Source organism: Melospiza georgiana, chromosome 17 (genome assembly GCF_028018845.1).
Source record: "Melospiza georgiana isolate bMelGeo1 chromosome 17, bMelGeo1.pri, whole genome shotgun sequence".
NCBI lineage: Eukaryota > Metazoa > Chordata > Aves > Passeriformes > Passerellidae > Melospiza > Melospiza georgiana.
In genome coordinates this window covers 2,322,871-2,328,530 of record NC_080446.1, presented here as the reverse complement: position 1 = coordinate 2,328,530, position 5,660 = coordinate 2,322,871, and positions in this window count along the sequence as shown.

Sequence of the window (5,660 nt, the reverse complement as noted above, 5' to 3'; positions counted from 1 at the left end):
ATTTGCTTTACACTTTTTGGGATTCTCATGCACTCATTAAATATTCACTCTGCAGCCTTTGCATTTCCAGTACTGCAGGACCCTAAAATAGAAGACAAGTTTTTCTTTCCCTCTTTTGTTTCTGAAATTCCAACTTGACTCCAAGATTTCTCCAAATCAAACGTGAAGCACTAAACACTGCAAGGAGAAAATGTTTCAAATTAATACAGATGCCAGAAAATAGGATTTAAATCCTAAACATGCAGCTATTTACATTGTTTTTAGGAGGTGACAGAGCAAAATGTTTGATTTCGTTTCAACTTTAAGATATATGCAATGTTAATTCTCTGAGTAGCTTGTTTTTATTAAGAAAATATTTGAACATTGCTGGAACAATTCTCCCAAATCATCATCTTACAGAACATTTCTTGGGGGAGCAGTTTGTGCTTTTCATTCTGATCTGGGACGGAAACAAGCTCTGAGAGACAGGAATTTTCTGTGTAACAAACTCTTTATTTTCTGACCGACTGACTTCGCAAAATCAGTGTACGAAGCAGTGAAATGAATCCTGCTGCTGTCAGCTGGGAGCTCGGGCTCTGCCTCTCCCTCTTTGTCACCATTGATGTCCCCTCGGTATGAGGTGTGCACAAACATCGGGTGTGTGAAACAGCCGAGGGAGCAGGGAGGGAGGGCAGAGGCGATGGATTTGCCCCGCAATCCCGGATTTTCCCAGCAGAGCGGCTCCTGCAGCGCCGCCCGTGCCCCGGAGCCGCGGCGCAGCCCGAGGGGGCAAAGGGGAGATTGGGAACCGCTCGGGATGCCCGAGGCTGGGAAGGGACGGGCATGGACAGGGCGGGGATGGACAGGGCGGGGATGGACAGCCCTGCCGATCTGTTCTCCTGCCCCTCTTTGTCCCCTCTCTTGTCCCTCTCTGTCCCCCCCGTCCCCGGTCTGTCCCCTCTATCCCGCTTTGTCCTTCTCTGTCTCCCATCCCCTCTCTGTCCCGTCTCTACCCCCTCTCTGTCCCCTCCTATCCCCTCTCTCTCCCTCCTGTCCTCTCTGTCCCCTCTCTGTCCCCTCTCTGTCCCCTCTCTGTCGCCCCCTGTGATTCTCTGTCCCCTCTCTCCCCTCTGTCCCTCCCTCCCCTCTCTGTCCCCGCTATCCCCTCCTGTCCCCTTCTATCCCCTCTCTATTCCCCCTGTCCCCTCTCTGTCCCCTTCTATCCCCTCTCTATTCCCCCTGTCCCCTCTCTGTCCCCTTCTATCCCCTCTCTATTCCCCCTGTCCCCTCTCTGTCCCCTGTCCTCTCTCTCTCCCCCCTATCCCCCATCTATCCCCTCTCTGTCCCCTCCCTGTCCCTCTCTATCCCCTCTCTGTCCCCCGGATCCCCTTTCTATTCCCGCTGTTCCTCTGTCCCTCCCCTCTCTGTCCCTCTGTCCGTCCCCTCTCTGTCCCTCTGTCTGTCCCTCTGTCCGTCCCCTCTCTGTCCCTCTGTCTGTCCCTCTGTCTGTCCCTCTGTCTGTCCCTCTGTCCATCCCCTGTCTGTCCCTCTGTCTGTCCCCTCTGTCTGTCCCTCTGTCTGTCCCCTCTCTGTCCCTCTGTCCGTCCCCTCTCTGTCCCTCTGTCTGTCCCGGGGCGCTCCCGGCGCTGCCGTGCCCGAGCCGCTGCCGCCCCCTCGTGGCCGCCGCCGGGAAGAGCAGTCCGGCCTCGGCCCGCGGGCTGATTTTGGCTCCGAACTCCTTAAATAAAACAAAATAAACCCAAAAAAGTCTGGAAGAAACTCAATCCACGCCCGTGCTCAGCCATTCCTCCGGGATCGATGCATCCCACAGCATTGCGGGATGCTCCAGGCGCCCGCTCCTGCTGCGGATCCCGCATTGCCCGGGCTGCATCCCCAGGAGCGCCCCTCACTCATTTACAGGAGCTCGTTCGCAGGGAGCTGGGGAAAAGGTGTGTGCGGCACTGAAACTTGGTCTGTTCAGTGAAATTCCAGCTTTTTTTGGGGATTTTGCCCACTGGACCGCCGGCTGGCGCTGTCCATGGAGCCTCCCCGCTGCATCCATTGGGACCAGAGCGCTGGGATGGGTTTAATGATTCCTAAAGGAACGGGAACATGCAAACCGAATGAGCTTGGGGCAGCTGAAACCTCAATGGGGGAGTAAAGGGCTGCAGTTTAAGAGATCCAAGCAGCCCAGGCCGGCCACTGCTGACAGCAATTCAGATTGGGCCGCACTGAATGAAACAACAGCGCTTGTTCAAATATTAGGAAAGACAAGGGGGAAAAAAAGCTCTTGGAGAAAGAAATCCTGCAGTGCTGGATGAGCTCCACGGGCTGACTAACGCGGGGCTCTGTCCCAGGAGTCAGCAGCACCAAATACCTGAGGAAGGTGCGAGGAGTGGACACTGGAATGGGTCAGGGCAGCACCATCAGTGTGTAAGAACTGGGTAATCTAACGTGAAACACCAGAGCTCAACTCCATCCAAGTGAGCGGACAATGCTGTTTGAACGGCCGGCTCCTCAATTTTGTTAATTTAATTTATTGGTGCCAGGCAGTGAAGAGGAGCTCAGATCCGAAGTTCAGCGCTGGGCTCACTAAAATTCCAAGTGCTGCCATTGGGAATAGGTGTTCCCAGCAGCTGGGACAGGCAGGCAGCAGCTGGAGGTGGCACCGGCCGTGCAGGGCAATCCAGGGCTGACAGGAGCATTTATTTGCAGGTATTGTGGTTGGCCTGGCCAGCGCTAATAACCATTGCCATTCATAAGCATGAAAGAGTCAGGTATTCCCACCCCCCTGCTGCCATTTGAAAAGTATCTGACCTAATTATTACTATCCCTGTTGTGTAAATTCAGCACTTTGTCAGTCTGAATAAATGTACATTAGCCTTAACATGAGTGAAACAAGTTTAAACAATGAAGGCAGCTTTGTAAAGCTCCCTGCTTTTTAACTTATTTGACACCACACTAAAGAGCCCATTTAGACTAAAGAGTTCAGCACATTTTGGGACCCATTAAATGCCCAGGTTGAGACTAGATATTCTCCTTTTTCTTTTTTTAATTTGTCCTCCCCGGTTGCTAAAGTCAGCAGAATTGAGCAATAAGCTGCTTTGCATTTCTTTAGCTTTGTAGGCAAGTTGCAGAAAGCTGCACCCATCCCGGCCAGCACAGGGCAAACCTCACTTATCACTGAGACCAAGGCATTCCTTGGAATTAGTTTTAATTAAAAGAAATTGCTCTTAATTAAAAAAGAAAAAAAAAAAAAGAGGAAACTCATAGCACAAAAATGTGATATTCATGACTGCTAGGAAAACTTAGACTGTCAAATTGTTTCTATTTTAGGCTAACAACATAGAATTTAGAGTCAGGTCAGCCTTGCAGAGAATTATGGAATTATTGTGGTTGGAAAAGAGCTCCAGGACCATCCAGTCCCAGCTGTGCCTGATCCCCACCTTGTCCCCAGCCCAGAGCTCTGGGTGCCACCCCCAGGGATGGATGGGCACCCCAAACCCCCCTGGGCAGTTCCAAGGCCTTTCCATGGGGAAATTCCTGCTGATGGAGGAGTGACAAACTCCAAATCTACCCTGACTCCAGCCCCTGTCACATTGAGGACATGACCTGGAACAAGGAGAAAATTTAGCCAGTCTTGGCTGCAGGACAAATGGAGATCAGCCCCAAGGGAGCAAAAGGGGCTGAAAAACCAGAGGATCATCACCCTCATCATTCCCTGTTCCCTGCCCTCCTCCATCACTGAGGACATTTCTGAGGGCAGCAGAAAGAAAGAGACAAAAGAGACAAAAGAAACAAGGGGAAAACTGGGTGGAAAAAGCAGCAGAGCTGAACACATCTGCAAGGGGAAGGGGTTTATCCAGCAGTCAGCCCCTGAGTTTTGAGAAAACCTCTCGGAGATCCCACACAAAGGCTGGGCTCTGCTGGATGTGTCACAAAGAGCTGGCAGGGAAACATTTTCAAGAGAATTTCATTTTACTCAAAGCCACAACGAAACCGGTTCTTTCCCAAATGAGATCTGTGGTCAGTCTGTAAATTGAATTCTGTCACTGACCTGTAAGAGATCCTTGGATCCACAAGAAGTTCAGTGCTTGACAAAGCCACAGCTCTGACGTGGGCAGCAGCTCCTCCCCAGGATCTGGGCTCTGGGATGGATATTCACATTAAAACCCTGGTTTACAGGCAGAGCTGCAGAGGGGTTTGGATTCCATCCCTCTTACTCATTTTGAAGCTTGGTTTTAAGAGAAAAAACCCAACTCAATTATAATTTCTAGCTGTCAGGAAGGAATTCCATCAGCTCCATCCTCCAGAAGGAAATCCACACTGTCTAGCAGTAATCAGTTCCATTTGTGACCCTCCCAACAAAACCCTTTTTGTCTGTGATTTGTATTCAGCTTAGGACACGCTGATTTCAGCCCCTCTGTGGATTGTAATGTCTAAACAGCCTTTTTATTTTTAAATGCAACCAAGAAACGATTTGGCAGGGTCTGAATCTGAAGCAGAATCTCCCAAGTGCACTGGGGTCTGGGCTCACACAAGGCAGGACACTCACAGACAACTCTGTTTGTTCAGTTCAGCTAAGAATAGGACATTAGTAAGAAATATTTTAATCTAACAGGCATCATGTTTTGAAGGGAATTTTCAGCTTTCTTGGCCAATTTGAGTGGCATGTGATGATCTCATGGTGTGGCAGCTGGAGAACAAATGAAGCTGCAGCTCTGACCACTGAGGATGGGCTGGGTGTGGGAACTCCCAAACACAGTTTTGGGATTCAGAGGCAGCAAAGTGGAAAGAACTGAGGCAGCTCCAGGATGCTGATTCAGGACACAGAACCTTCCCCTTGTGCATACCTGGGTCAGCTTTCACCACCAGAGTGAGAAGGAATTTGCTGCATTTCAATCCCATCCCCAAATTCCACACCAAAACAGCCCCAAATTATACAACTGGCACTAACTGGATTTTTTTAAAGATTTTCAGAAGGGAGGCCAAGGCTTGAGCAGCATGGAAACAAAACTGCCCCACGAATTCCCCAGCAGTGCCCCATGGATGCAGTGCTGCCATGTGGCACCTCACAAAACACAGATTTCACATTCTGAGGCTTCTGCAGTCTTCAACTTTCACCAGCATTCAAATTCACCTACATTAAAAGAAAATTAAATTGCCCTCTCCAACAAAGAGCAAACCACAACAAAGCAAACATCCTGCAGCAAACTATTCCCTTGAATCCATTAAAAATTGCCAAGTCAACGTTCCAGAGCCCATCCTGGGCTGCCAACACCACCAGTGGCACTCTGGGCTCCTGTCTGCCACCAGCTGTGGCAAGAACTGCATCACAGACCAGAAATATTTCATATTCCAACCAGATTTCATATCCTACATGCCAAAAATACATCACATTCCTTCCCAGCTGGAGCTCTGTAAAGGGAAGGAAAAGCCCCCACTGCAAACACCTCCAGAAACCATAAATGGTGTAAGGTGGGCATGGGGGAATATTGGACACAGCCCTGGCAGAGAGACAGAGCTGATGGACCCAGGGGTACAGGAAGAATCAGGCAGGAATTTGTTCTAATAAATGAGAAAATCAGAAGAAAAAGAGTTTCTGTTATGGCCCAGTGGGCAGGAAAACCTGGGACCAACAGCTTGCCTGATTTATCACTAACAAAGACAAATAAACTGAA